We start from the raw sequence: 14,906 nt of genomic DNA, 5'->3' as shown, positions 1-14,906 counted from the left end.
GTGGAAGTTAAATCCTAATGTGGAAAATAGAAAGGAGAATGAACTCTGGAAAATGAAGTATAAAAATATAACTAGGAAGGCCAAAAAAGAATTTTAAGAACAGCTAGCCAAAGACTCAAAAAGGAATAGCAAAATTTTTTTTAAGTACATCAGAATCAGGAAGTCTGGTGAACAACCAGTGGGGCCACTGGATGATCGAGATGCTAAAGGAGCACTCAAGGATGGTAAGGCCATTGCGAAGAAACTAAATGAATTCTTTGCATCGGTCTTCATGGCTGAGGATGTGAGGGAGATTCCCAAACCCGAGCCATTCTTTTTAGGTGACAAATCTGGGGAACTGTCTCAGATAGAGGTGTCATTAGAGGAGGTTTTGGAACAAATTTTTAAACTAAACAGTAATAAGTCACCAGGACCAGATGGTATTCACCCAAGAGTTCTGAAGGAACTCAAATGTGAAATTGCAAAACTCTTAATTGTGGTATGTAAAATATCATTTAAATAAAAGGCTCCAGAGGTGATCCCAGTAATTATAAGCCAATAAGCCTAACTTCAGTCCAGGGCAAATTTGTTGAAACTATAATACATAGCAGAATTATCAGACACAGAAATGAACATGATTTGCTGGGGAAGTGTCAACAAAATTTTTGTAAATGGAAATCATGCCTCACCAATCTATGAAAATTCTTTGAGGGAGGCAAGAAGCATGTGGACAAAGATCATCCAGTGGATATAGTGTACTTAGATTTTCAGGAAGTCTTTGACAAGGTTCGTCACCAAAGGCTCCGAAGCAATGTAAGCTATCATTAGGAAGGCCAAAAAAGAATCCTCTCAAGGAAAGATCCTCTCATGGATCAGTAACTGTTTAAAAGATAGGAAACAAAGGGTAGAAATAAATGGTCAGTTTTCAGAATGGAGAGAGGTAAATAGTGGTGTGCCCCAGGAGTCTGTATTGGGACCGGTACTGTTCAACATATTCATAAATGATCTTTAAAAAAAGGGGTAAGCCGTGAGGTGACAAATTTGCAGATAATACAAAACTACTCAAGATAGCTAAGTTCCAGGCAGACTACAAAGAGCTACAAAAGGATCTCTCAAAACTGGGTGACTGGGCAAAATGGCAGATGAAATTCAATGTTGATAAATGCAAAGTAATACACATTAGAAAACATAATCCCAAACATACATACAAAGTGATGGGGTCTAAATTAGCTGAAAGATCTTGGAGTCATTGTGGATAGTTCTCTGAAAACATCGACTCAATGTGCAGCGGCAGTCAAAAAAGCTAACAATGTTGAGAATCATTAAGAAAGGGACAGATAATAAGAGAGAAAATATATTGCCTCGCTATAAATCCATGATATGCCCACATCTTAAATATTGTGTGCAGATATGGTCTCCTCATCTCAAAAATGATGTATTGCAATTGGAAAAGCTTCAGAAAAGGCAACAAAAATGATTAGGGGTAGGAAACGCCTGCCATATGAGGAGAGATTAATAAGACTGGGACTTATGTAATGGGGGATATGATAGAGGTCTATAAAACCATGACTGGTGTGGAGAAAGTAAATAAGGAAGTGTTATTTACTCCTTCTTATAACACAATAACTAGGGTTTATTAAATGAAATAAATAGGCATCAGGTTTAAAACAAACAAAAGGAAGTATTTTTTTCACATAACGCACAGTCAATCTGTGAAAATCCTTGCCATAGGATGTTGTGAAGGCCAAGACTATAACATGGTTCAAAAAAGAACTAGATAAGTTCATGGAGGATAGGTCTATCAATGGCTATTAGCGAGGATGGGCAAGGATGACATCCTTAGCCTCTGTTTGCCAGAAGCTGGGACTAGGCCACAGGGAATAAATCACTTAATGATTAGCTGCTCTGTTCATTCCCTCTGGGGCACCTGCCATTGGCCACTGTCAGAAGACAGGATACTGGGCTCCATGGACCTTTGGTCTGACCCAGTATGGCCATTTTTCTTTTCTGATTCTTGCAACCTTTCTAGGCAGACTTTAAGGACCCACCTCCACTGCTCCTTTCCTGGGGCGGGATGTGGTAGGACCACGACACCTCCAGTAGGGGACCTCAAAGGGCCTGATACACACCTGTGACAGAAGGTAGCACTGAATCTGATAAGCAGAGGCAATTAAAGATAGAAACACTGGGCTTAGGTGACAATTAAGCTGAGACAAACAAAATATTATCTCACCAAGGAGTGTAAGGAGAGATCAAAAAGTAAAACTGTGTATATGATTTGTGTATTGTCAACAAATAATCTGTAAAGCCAATGGCAGTTTTTAATCACCTACATATGATGCATTTAATTTTAGATATATGGGAGGAAATCATTTATGAGAAACTTTGGATAATGTGTATTTTAATGACCAATATTCCAATGACTGTTCACTGTTTTCCCCCTAGTTTACATTCCAATTTCATATTTTTAAATGAGTTTAACTTATTTTCAAAAAACTTGGTATCATGTATTATAATTCTAATTTTACTAGAACTGTTTTATTGAAAATAGAATATCCTGGGTTTTCCCCTCTCGAGCATACTATTTGAAATAGATATGCTAATTTTTTCAGTCCATTCAATATTGTCTTCATTGAAGTACTGTTTATTAAAAACATAGTATTAAAGCATATGCACTATTTCAAATCAATGTTCATAACAAATATAGATGCATTATTATAATATAAAGTAGAAACATTATTTCCATGTTAGTTAATGCAAATATATGTTTGGAATTTTTAAAAGCTATTAAACAATGAGTTTCTTTGCATCCGCTGAACGATGGCTATTTTATCACTCTCCAAAAAAACAGGAAACTTCATTTAATTTCTAATTTCTGCCCTTTAGTTTAGGTATACAAGCCAGCTGACTTCAATTTGTTATAGAATTTATATGCACGTACATGTGTGCTCACAAGGCTCAATTCTCCTGCATATTTGCCACCCTTACCACTGAAATCGGCAGAAAAACTCATGGACTAAGGCACTTTTCACCATGAGTTGAGGGCTAAGGCTTTTCAAGATTTGGAATCTCACAAAATGTATTGGCAGGACCCCAACCTAAGTTGTATTTTTTTTTCCTTATACCAGCCCAAATAAATAAATAAGATGACTTATTCCTGCCCATTTCCTGCCTTTACAACATCCTCTGGCAAGGAGTTTCACAGATTGAGTGTGGAAAAAATACTTCCTTTTGTTTGTTTTAAACCTGATGCATATTTATTTAATTTAGTGACCCCTAGTTCTTGTGTTATGAGCAGGAGGAAATAACATTTCCTTATTTATTTTCTCCACACCAATCATGATTTTATAGATCTCTCTTATATCCCACCTTAGCCACTCTTTTCCAAGCTGACAAGTCCCAATCTTATTAATCTCTCCTCATATGGCAATGATTCCATGCCCCTAATCATTTTTGTTGCCCTTTTCCAAACCTTTTCCAATTCCAATATATCTTTTTTGAGATGGGGAGACCACATCCGCACTCAGTATTCAAGATGTGGGTGTACCATGGATTTATATAGAGGCAACATGATATTTTCTGTCTTATTATCTATCCCTTTCTTAATGATTCCTACCATTCTGTTCGCTTTTTTGACTGCTGCTGCACATTGAGTGAATGTTTTCAGAGAACTATCCACAATGACTCCAAGATCTTTTTCTTGAGTTGTAACAGCTAATTTAGACCCCATCATTTTGTATGTATGTTTGGGATTATGTTTTCCAAGGTGCATTACTTTGCCTTTATCAACACTGAATTTCATCTGTCATTTAGTTACCTAGTCACCCAGTTTTGAGAGATCCCTTTGTAGCTCTTCACAGTCTGCCTGGGACTTAGCTATCTTCAGTAGTTTTGTATCATCTGCAGATTTTGCCACCTCACTGTTTAGCCCTGCATGGGAGGGTGCAGGACAGGGGGAAGGGAGCAGGGCTCGGGCCAGCTTTGCACCAGGCTCAGGTGAGCAGCTCGCTTACCTGCACAGAGAGGAGGGTGGGGAGAATACACTCTCCCTATCGCAGCTCCATCTTCTGGCCTGGTGGAGGAGAGGGGGGTGAGGGAGAAGAGGAGGAGCAGGGCCAAGAGGCGGGGTGGAGGAGAGTAGGAGCAGGGGGCAGGGCCAGGGTGCCTGTGCTCCTGCGGGGGCCCCCAATTTGGCCAGGGCCCCTGGGTACAGGCCCTGTCAGCCAATATGGTAGACCACCACTGATCAGCATGTGCTAATGTGGACAACACTGTCTCTAATTTAAGAAAAAAATAGAGTACTCATGTATCCTTGAATATTCCTATTTTTAGGATCTATATCTCTGTCCCTATTGCTTTTAGAGAAAGCAGGGTCTTGTCCTTCCTTTGGTAAATCCCAGAAGATTGGTGACCCAAAGGAAATTCTGAGCTGGTCAAAAATGACAACAATCTAAGAGCCCAATACTGTGCCCACTGGACTCAATGCAAGCATTCCTATTGACTTCAGTGGGAATTGGATTGGACCTTAAATGAGCGCATATACACCACCAGAACCATTTCCATATCTGTCGGGGGTGTGGCAGAAGATTTTGCTATAGGAGTAATTTTCCTAGCATAGCTCTCTTCCTGCTCTGCTCCCTACTCTCATTATTGAAGTGGGGAAGAAATGAAACATGCACCTATCAGAGCTAGGGCATTTCTGAGCAGGGTGGTTAACTTCCATGAATAATGTGGGTTAGGTCCCAAACACTGGATATGACATGTATTACTGTGAGTATTGCACGAGTGATAAATATTAACATCCATAGCAATACACATAGGGAACACCAGATACACTGGGCCATATTTTGATTTCAATATTGTAAGTATAACCAAGAGAAAAATTTTACCCAGTAAATCACATGAAGTGTATCATATGTAATACAGCATAGGTCCATGGAAGTCAATGGAGTTATGCTGGTTTATAAAAGCTGAGAGTATGTGCTATGTGTTTGTGTTCTGGAAATTTTGGTGGTAGTAAGGTTGTGTCCATATTTATACTATGCAAATAGAGATGGGTTTGGCTGAAATTTATGGGAATGAAGTGGTTAGTAGAGGTAGTCATGAATGAGTTTTCCATCCCATGAAAATATTTGAGATACAGAAAAGATCTTCCTTTCCCAAAGGAATGAAAAGTAGAAATCTCAAAATTTTTAACAAACCAAAATCTGAAGAAAATTCATCAGTCTAGACATTTTGAATTGATAATTTTGATATGTTCCATTTTGATTTTAACCAGTTATTTATTTATTTAAACTATAATCAGCTTAAATTTTGAAATTAAAACTTGTTTTGAACTTGAAAACTGGAATTTTTCATTTAAAAATGTAGACAAGAAATACTTCTGATAACTTTACCATGTTTTCTTTCAAAAAGTTTTCAAGTTGAAAATCTGACATCTGACCCTTTCCATGATGAATCAACAGAAAAAGTTTCCCAAACAGCTTTAATGATTAGTGTTAGTTTACTGGGTGAGAGATTGTAGACTGTATGAAATGTGTATATTTTTTCAGTCAATTTAGTGTAGTGCACTGAAAAGCTTTCAAGAAACAGATTTTAAAAAATAAGTTTATAGTTTAGCCTTTAGTGCTAATAATAAAACCTTACATCCAAATGAAATCTGTTTTCAAAACAGAATTTTCCTTCTCTCACTTTACAATGTTTTTAAAACTTCTAATCTAAATGCAGCCATTTGTGTCTGCATCCTCGCACTCAAGGGTTCCATGTACTAACATGATGACATTGTTCTGCTTGTGCATTGTTCTGGAAGCTTATGTGGACTGTTTTACATTCACTCAATAAAAGACTGGTATCTGAGTTCAATGGCTGTTTTGAATTCTGAGATGTGAAGAATGTATTTTCTGTTATTTAGTGAATTGTCAAGACTCATAAAAGTGCATTCAAAGTTTACATGTTTCATAAGTTTATTTCTTCTTGTATTGTATAGTCACACCATACAATCCCCCCTCCACCTCTCCCAGCAAATCGTCTGACATGAATCAATTCTTTCCAATCTTTTTCCTAAGCCCAGAAAACCAGCTTCAACATTTCTTTAAAACCACCCTTACATAAATACCCTCACAACAAACTGACCATGACTTCAAGTATTTCCTCTACCAGCCCCTCAGCAAACCACTCAGCCACTCTCTAAAAACACCCAGTTCAGAGAAATATGCTCTAGCTTTTCACTCCAGATGTAGCTTCTAAGATAGGAACTGTATAGTCCTTCTACCTGTGAGGACTGAGATGGGAAGGGTGTTAGGTTATGATGTCACAACTCATTATGTAAGGGTGAGGCGAATGTCCAGTGCTAGTGCTCCATAAGGAAAAGACACAGTGACTGGATAAAGGGATTGGTAAAGGACTTAAAAAGGAGGTGTCTGTTCAAGCGGAATGGGGCCAGAATTTGGGGTTCCTATGACGTGTACGGCAAGAAGCCAAACCCTATTTCTTATAGCCCATCGTTCGAGGATGGTGATAAGGTCCTAGCAATGGGTTGGCGTGGGGACCTGGATGGAAAAATAGAGGGGCTGGCAGAAGCCCCCCTGGTGGATACTAAATGAACATGGGGTTACCTTCACTGTACACTTTTATCTGCCAGGTACTCCCAGACATCTAGTAATAAAGTTGTGGCCTGATTAAAACCACATCAAATGTCTCCTGTCCTTTTTTTGGTATAGCCAAACAAAGGATGTTGGCTTAACGTGTCATGCAGAGGACATCACCTCTAGGCCCCAATCCTGCCAAAAATGTACTCACCTGCTCAACTTTATGCAAATAGCTCTATTGATTTCAATGAGACTATGTACTTTGCATAAAGTTAAGCACATGCGAAAATCATTGTAGGGTCAGGGCCTAACAATGCAAAATCTTCCATTAGTGTTGCGCTATATTATCAGCACTGTGTTTGAGCCCAAGGTTTGATGTAGGGCTTCAACCAGAGGTTCTAGAGGTGAAAATGCTACCAGCACACCACATTCACCCTATAAACGGCTAAAGAAAGAATGGTCAATTTATTGTGCTGGCTTATGGAAATGTCTTAGTTTAACTATTATTCTTGAAAGATAAGACTGTACATATGGAATCTCAAAAATACTGACAAATGCTGTATATTTAAAACACATCATCTCACCCAATATTAACATGGAAAGGTGACACACTACTTATATCCCTCTACATACTTGTCTTACATTTATATTATTATATTATTAAATAAATATGTTTTAGTAGCAAGGTGTTGCAGAAACCTGCTGCCATTGAGAACCATACGTCCCATAATTCTGCACAGTCTTTGGCTTTTATTAGTTTGTGCATATGAAAAATTAGCTCTCAGTGATATTTGTACATATGTGTTCCGAATGCAGACTGTGGCCACCGATGCTTCAAAGTTGCTCACCTGTGACTGGCACTGAATATGAAATTCAGTAGAAATATAAGAGGAATTAAATCTCCTTTTTTATTTAGCAAAAGATATCGGCATCCAATGTACAGTAACAATAAAAACATTAAGTAACTGAATAGATCTCTTTAATGTTTTCTGGGCTGCATTTAGATAATGCTTTGGGGTTTATTTTCCCCTTGTAACTGCAATTAGTGTTAATGAGAGCGATGCAGAGGCATTAAGAGGAAAACCCTGCTCTGGTGATGGGGAGTTCTTAGTAAACTACTGTATACATATCAATGACTTTTAGTATCTTTAGAAGAGGCACTGAGAGAACACCAATGTCATCTTCTCCGAGATAGGACAGGCACACTGCTGCTATTGATAAATGACAAAAATGATGGAAATTAATTGGATTTTTTTGGCTCTAGTAGTTTTTTTTCCTCTTAATCTTTTGTGCATATTAAAGACAACTGAACTTTTAAAGTTTGCTTATTGATTTAAGTTAGTGATAATGAAGTCAAGTGCAGAATTGGAACTTACTGATTTTTTTCATCACTTCAAAGTAGTATTGATTTCCATTAAATCTTACTGATAATTAATGAATGATTGTAAATTGCTCTGTGGCTTAGAACTTCAACATAGTTTGAATGGCACACATGTTCAAGTGGATAATTTCCATGGGAAATGTTAACTAGTTTCTTACCAATAACTTTGTGTATATAAAACAAAATAAAAGCCCTTTGTTGTAGTCTGGTGCAGGTGATGGAGAGAAGGTATTGGGCTACCATTTCAGTAACACATAACACTGAGCATTAAAAATCCCAGGGTAATTTTTGCAACAATAGAGGTACTAACCCTGCTGTGCCAGCCAAATTCCAATTAATTCTGATTACCTAAATTCCCAGGAACTTTCAGTTGGATACAGTATTATTCTCTGCTTCTTTTCCTAAACTATTCCCTTAGTGTTTCTATGTGTTGGAGAATTATTGAATTGATTCCTGTATGTCATCTGTTAAATGCCTCAAAATCCTTAGGGATGAAATATACCATTAGGCCCATGTTCAAGAGATCTCAACTCCCATTTAAGAACCTAAATAAGGGCCAGATTTTTCAAAGTGCTCATCACCCAGCTATGCTGAACTGTTTTGGAAATCTGGCCCTGTATACAAATGTTCATTTTTTATTATTAAGAAAACTAAAATAGTTATTTTTTAAACTGAAAAAATGTGTTTAACACGTTATTTATAGCTTTTAACAAATCAGACATACAGAAGCCACTAATTTATCAAACAATATCTTACAAATATATTTCATATTATATAATGAAGGAAATCAACTCTTGTACTCAATTTAGGATGTCAAAGAAACATGTAGTTTACCCAGAATGCTCATCTGCAAGTCTTAAGATGTCACATCAAGAAAGCTCAACCTGTCACATTCTTATTAAAGTATGTAACAGGGTGTAAAACTTGTTGGCCTCTTCCAACCCTAAGAATATTTATTTATTTTACATACTCCAACAATGACCTAGTGGATAAAGCATTGAACTGGGCTTCAGTAGACTGGGATTCTGCCATTAGCTTGCTGAGGATCTTTGGGTAAGTCGCTTCCTCTCTCTGTGCCTCATTATCTCCATCTGTAAACTAGTGAAAATGATGCTGACCTGGATTGTAAAATGTTTTGAGATCTGCTTATGAAAAGTGCTATACGAGAGCTAGACAATAATAATTAATTATTTTATTATCATTATTACTACACTTAAAGGGATAGTTTGTGCCTTTAGACAGAGCCCTGAGGTGGTGTGTAAGCTTGCATCTCCCATGATTAGACCCGGGAAGCATTGTGATTCAGATACACCCCCTCTGAGACACAATTCCTTTCCTAGTTCCCCTTTGGGTTGGAGAAAGAGTAATTTTCAACTAGCCTATACCAGCAATCAATTACCACCTGCTCTCCCCTGGCTCACCTGTGCTGTATGGCCGTTCCCTATCTGCCCACTCCCTGACAATTTCCCCAGGTCGTGGGATTGGGGAAAGGATGAACAAATATCACCTAACTACTTCTGCCCTAGCCTAGAATGGGTTTGCCAGGTTAGCTATACTAGTGGAGACACAATTTAGATAAACAAGAGTTATTTTGCTGATACGGTGTATACTAAATTCCCAAATGGAATAAGCTATGCTGGCAAAAAAAGACATTCTTGCTGGTATAACTGCATTTACACTATGGCTTTTCCCAGAACAGCTATTTTGGTTAGAAGAGTGCTTCCTCCTCCCCCTCTCCCCCGCCCCACGCTCCTAATCGACACAGCTAAACCAGCAAAACTTTCACGTGTAGACCGGGCCCCAGAGTCTACCTTCCCTTGCTCCCTGGCACGGCTATGTAATCTAGGATAGCCTGAAATCTTCTTTTAACTCTATAAATATTTTATATGGAAGACTTATTTTCAGAGACTCCAACTTATGCAAAATAACATTATCTCTTACCAGAGAATTGCACATTATTTTGAAATTTCTCACATTTTTCATTAATTGTTCTGGGGTTTTAGGATAATTACTCTGTAATTGGTTTGCTGATCATTCACATTTTGCATTTGTAAAAGGAGCCCATCAATTTTGGGATTCATTTTGTATTTGAATTTTAAAGAGACTTGCACTACAAAGAAAGAGGGTAATTTCTTTAGTTTGTGCAGTAGCTAACGTTGTCCTATCAAAGAAAATTATGGGGAAGAGGGATTAACCCCAGGAATCAAACCCTTAACTGACATCTTTCCCACCCAATTCAAGATAGAGAAATTATTCCAGACACTTTTGCTAATTGGGTGATTTTTTTTCCTTCCTAGGAGCCAGAGCTGGCAAAAGTCCCCTAGCAGCACCAGAGGAAAAGTCTCCACACAAATCAACATTGACTAAACAACCTGGAGAGAAAAAAAGGATTAATCCCTCAACATGGTAAATAAGAGCTTAAGCATCAGCTACAAATTTCCTGCTGGTCCATTTAAGAAAAATACACAAAATCTTAAGAGAAACAAATCAGAAGAGGAAAATAATATTTCTCACAATAAGATGATCTCTGAAATTCTTATATCTTATAAGAACAGTCTCAAGTACTGTCCTGAATTACAAACTGAATGGGCAAAAAGAATCTTCTACAGACAAAAAGCAACAAAAAACAAACACACAATAGAAAATGCTGAAAGTGACTAGGCTACTCCCAACAATAAAGTATGGAAAATCTCATCCAGTGATTTTAAAAATTCAGATGAACTCAAGCTAACCTAATCAAAACAGCTCTGTGAGCCCCAACTTGCAGGAAAGAAAGGGGGTGTAGGGAAATCGGTTGCAATGCTGCGGTTATTCAAAACATATGTGGATTTTCTTTTAACACCTTTTTAAAACAGTGTCCCTTTTAGGTGTCAAGCTTAATAAAACACTTGTTCTCCAAAACTCAGGATGAATTAGAGAGAGGAGGAGAAATAAAAGCCACACTTTTTATAGTTACATTTTTATTGAAATTTAAACACTCGAGTGAAAGAGATTTACATAAAAGAACCTGACCTACGTGATATACAGTACATGACTGAAAATTGCTTCTTGGTTGTTCATGAAGTTTCAGCTTGACTGGCAGGTACAATGTAAAAACAATATATGAGCTCTGCTTTCATTTAAATTTGCACCCTCACCTGTCACATTGTATTATATATATTTTGTTTAATATTTTACAACAGCAATAATCACCTCCAAGAACATTAGTGCAGTATTCTTATAGAGCATAACTTAACTTGCTAAAAGAGACAGACTTTTGGTTTCTTTACTTAACCCTTAGCATGCTCATTCTCGGGGCTCTGGGAAGTTGAAAAAGTGCATTGAAATTAATTAAAGTACTCTTCCTGAATTCAGTGGGCTATGGATCAGATCTTTGAAGAGGTTCCCCTGATTTTCAAAAACACCTATGGGAATTAGGTGTCCAACTCCCATTAACTCTCAATGAATTGGACTTTCTAAGGTGTTGTATACCTACACATCATGAGGAAGTTTAGGAAATCCCACAAAATCGTTTATTTCATCAGGAAAATCTTTTGGTCAAGAAATTTCAACCTGCTCTAATTTATAAGTATAATGAAAGCTATCTTCATCAGAAAGCTAAACTGAGCCATGTTTGATTAAATCTTCCACTAAACTGGCTATTTTTAAATGTCCCCAAATTATGTCTAATGACTTGTTTTGTTAGCATCGGGGGGAACTACAGTGGGGGTGCAGCCCCCATCTATCTGAGGTGTATTGGGAACATCTTACACAGTTGGATAAATGCAAAAGTTGGCATAGTGGGTAAACTGAAAGAAAGAAACTTCACAAATATGGTAGCAATGAATGCACCGTAGCAACAGGGCCTGTTCTAAACCACAGGGAAACATAAAGGGGCCTATTATTCAACTGATATGCATATGAGCTTTGTGCATGAAAGTCTCTGTAGTTTTGATGGGATTTTCCTCATTTTTATTTGGAATAACAATAGGTGGAGGGAACCCAAAGAATCAGTATTTTAAAGTCTCCTGTTACTAGTTTCAGTGTTCCTGACTTTGAGCACACTGAAGTGGTACTTTGGAAGCAGACGCTGTCAGAAGGTGATGAATTAGTTCCCTCCATGGCTGGCAGTACTTGGAGTATCACCGACTATTGGGAAACAAAAAAGAATGCCAAGAAAAGATGGAGAGTGTGAGATTAAGAGGGGGAAAATAATGTATAAGGAGAGGAAAATGAAAATGGAGGGGAAGAGGAATAAGATTAAATAAAGTGTCATGTCGGAGTAGAGACAAAAAGAAGATAAAATAAAAATAGGAAGAAGAGAAGCATAATTATAAATCATAGGCAACATTTTCAAAAGTATGTAGGTGTTTTAGGAGCCTAACTCCCATTTTCAAAAGTGAATTAGGCACTTTGGAACCTATATTCTATTGACTTTCAGTGAGATCTATTCTCCTAGATAGCTAAATCTCTTATGAAAATAGGACTTAGGCTTCTCAGTCACTTACATGACTTTGAAAATTTTAACTCAGAGGAAAAGAGTCAGATGTAAAATTAATAATTTTCAGGAAAATGATTCTAAAAATATGCAGGTTCTGTTTAGAAATTTACTGGCCTGCCAGAAACTATGTAGACTGTTGTGCACTCAATTTGTCATCTTAGTGCATAGAGCTGGTCAGAAACTGGATTTTCTATTTCATGGGAAATCTGGCATTTTGACGTACTTTCTTTTCCAATTTGAAACAAAATTTGCAAGTTTCCCTTGAAATAAAGATTCTTACACTGTAAAATAAAAACATTGAATCCTGATAATTTCAAAACAGACTGTATTAAATATTTATATATGGTACTCATTTTTTAAAATACCATGTTATAAACAAATATATTAAAATTAATTGTAATATTTAATATAATATGTATGTTTAAATGACAATCAAAATAATAAAGAAAAAATAAACATTATTGAACAAAATGTTCTGACATTATTGAGATGAACAAGAAAGTCAAAACAATTAGTTCAGATATTTTTCCATTCAAAAGTTAGTCAAAATTGACATTGTCCCACAAAATGAAGCAACATTTTCTGATGGAAAATTGTTGTATTTAATTTTTTTCAACCATCTCTATTAGTGCACATCTATAAAAATGTGTTGTTTAAGGAAGGCAGTTGGGTAATTTAAACAAACAAACAAACATACAATGGATTCATTGTGTGTTTATTTGTTTAAAGGCAAGGTTATAAGAAATCAATTCAATAAAATATGAAGCAGCTGCTACTCATGAACCCTGAAGTATTCCATGTTTCATTGATTTCAGGGTATCAGGTTTGCTTATCAGAAATGGTCACAATCTGTATTTTGTACTCTGCACTTTGGTTTTTTAAGCATGAGTGATAAAAAAATATGGAGTGACTGACAGAAATACAAATCCCTATATGAATTCATTTGTTTTCTCTTCTGCACTGAAGAGCAGACAACAGAGCAGGCACATAGAACCCCTGGCTTGGTGGGGAAGGGGGAAATGGGAAATCATGATGCACATTGAGTTTCTGGAATAATGTGAAGAATAAGGGAGAATGGCTTTGGGGGCAGAATGAGGAATGGGAGGCATGCAGATACCCTGACATGGTGAGGAGGGGAAAATAAATTATTGGAATATACTGAGGACAACTTCTTGTTTCAGAAGGTGGAGGAAGTAATAAGGGGGACAGCCATTTTAGACTTGATTCTGACTAGCAGGGATGAAATGGTTCTGTAACTGAAGGTTAAAGGCAATGTCGATTAAAGTGATCAAGAAGAGAGAGGTTTCTTGATTCTAAGGAAAGGAAGCAATCAGAGCAGCAGAATGAGGACAGTGGACTTCAAAAAAGCAAAATTCATCAAATTTGGAGAACTGGTAGATAAGATCCTATGGGAATAAAATCGCAGGGATAAGAGTTCAGGAGAGCTCAGTTTTTCAAAGATACAATTGTAAAGACACAACTGCATACTATCCTGATGCAAAGAAAAGATAAGAAGAACAATAAGAGGCCAATATAGCTCCATCAAGAGCTCTTCAATGACCTGAAAATCCAAAAGGAATCACACAAAAAATGGAAACATGGACAAATTGCTAAGGGTGAGTATTATTGGAAATAAAAAGTTGGGAATCTATGTCACAAATCCACCTAATTTAAGATTAATCAATTTTGCCTTTATTTTAACACTGTCAAACAGAATTATTGTCATTTATAGTGTCTGGACATACATATATGCAAAAAAATATATAATAACGGACAAGACCGAATTGATAAATGGGCCCAAGTTACCACATTCTGGGACATAGGGAAGTTCTTCCACCTTTCATGATAGTCATGGCCTTATCTGCTCCCTTGATCTGGCCTTTCAGTCCCATTTTTTAGTTTCTGATCTGGTATTTGTCCAGTTTGGGCCCACTTGTTCGCTTAGGTCTTTTTATACATTTCTACATTACAGATTGTTTAATCTTTATCCAATTGTTTTTAGCGCATCAACCCTTGTGTAATGTATGGGTTACCTAAAATCCATGTAAAAGCTTCAGTTACCAAACATCTGTATTTTTCTTGCTGGTTATGCAGTTTCTGAGTCATGTTGCTTTTCGGTCTGCCTGCCCTGGGTTTTGCCAGAAAAAGGGTGGGGAGGGGTTATATTTATTAGTACATGTTTGTGTAGCTTTTACTTACATCTTCCAACTCAACTTGTTATGTAAAGCAAGAATTGGGAAAACCACACTGTGAATCATTTGTGAATCATTACAAAGAAACTTAGTCAGAAATTTTCCTGTGAATGTATTTTCAGAGGTACTTCAATTTTAGGGCCTTTATATTTAGGTTTTTTTAATGGTACCCCAACCAGTGCAAAAATAACAGCACAAGGATGTAGGGACAAAATCAAAGACTAAGCCACAATATGAGTTACATGTTGCAACTAGCAAGAGACATAAAAGGCAATAAGAAAAGTATG

General features: G+C 37.0%; 1 long non-coding RNA gene across 1 annotated transcript in view; it reads left to right on the top strand.

Annotated features, from left to right (window-relative positions):
- The window catches only part of LOC123367317, a 55,720-nt gene extending 43,176 nt beyond the window's left edge, over positions 1–12,544 (top strand). Inside the window, exons 2-3 of the long non-coding RNA XR_006578407.1 lie at positions 8,934–9,000; positions 10,245–12,544. This is a non-coding gene — a long non-coding RNA (uncharacterized LOC123367317). The remainder of the gene's footprint in view (positions 1–8,933; positions 9,001–10,244) is intronic.
- The last annotated feature ends 2,362 nt before the right edge of the window (positions 12,545–14,906 follow it).

The sequence above is a fragment of the Mauremys mutica genome, chromosome 3 (genome assembly GCF_020497125.1).
Source record: "Mauremys mutica isolate MM-2020 ecotype Southern chromosome 3, ASM2049712v1, whole genome shotgun sequence".
NCBI classification, from domain to species: Eukaryota; Metazoa; Chordata; order Testudines; family Geoemydidae; genus Mauremys; species Mauremys mutica.
This window is presented reverse-complemented; position numbering and strand designations above follow the sequence as displayed.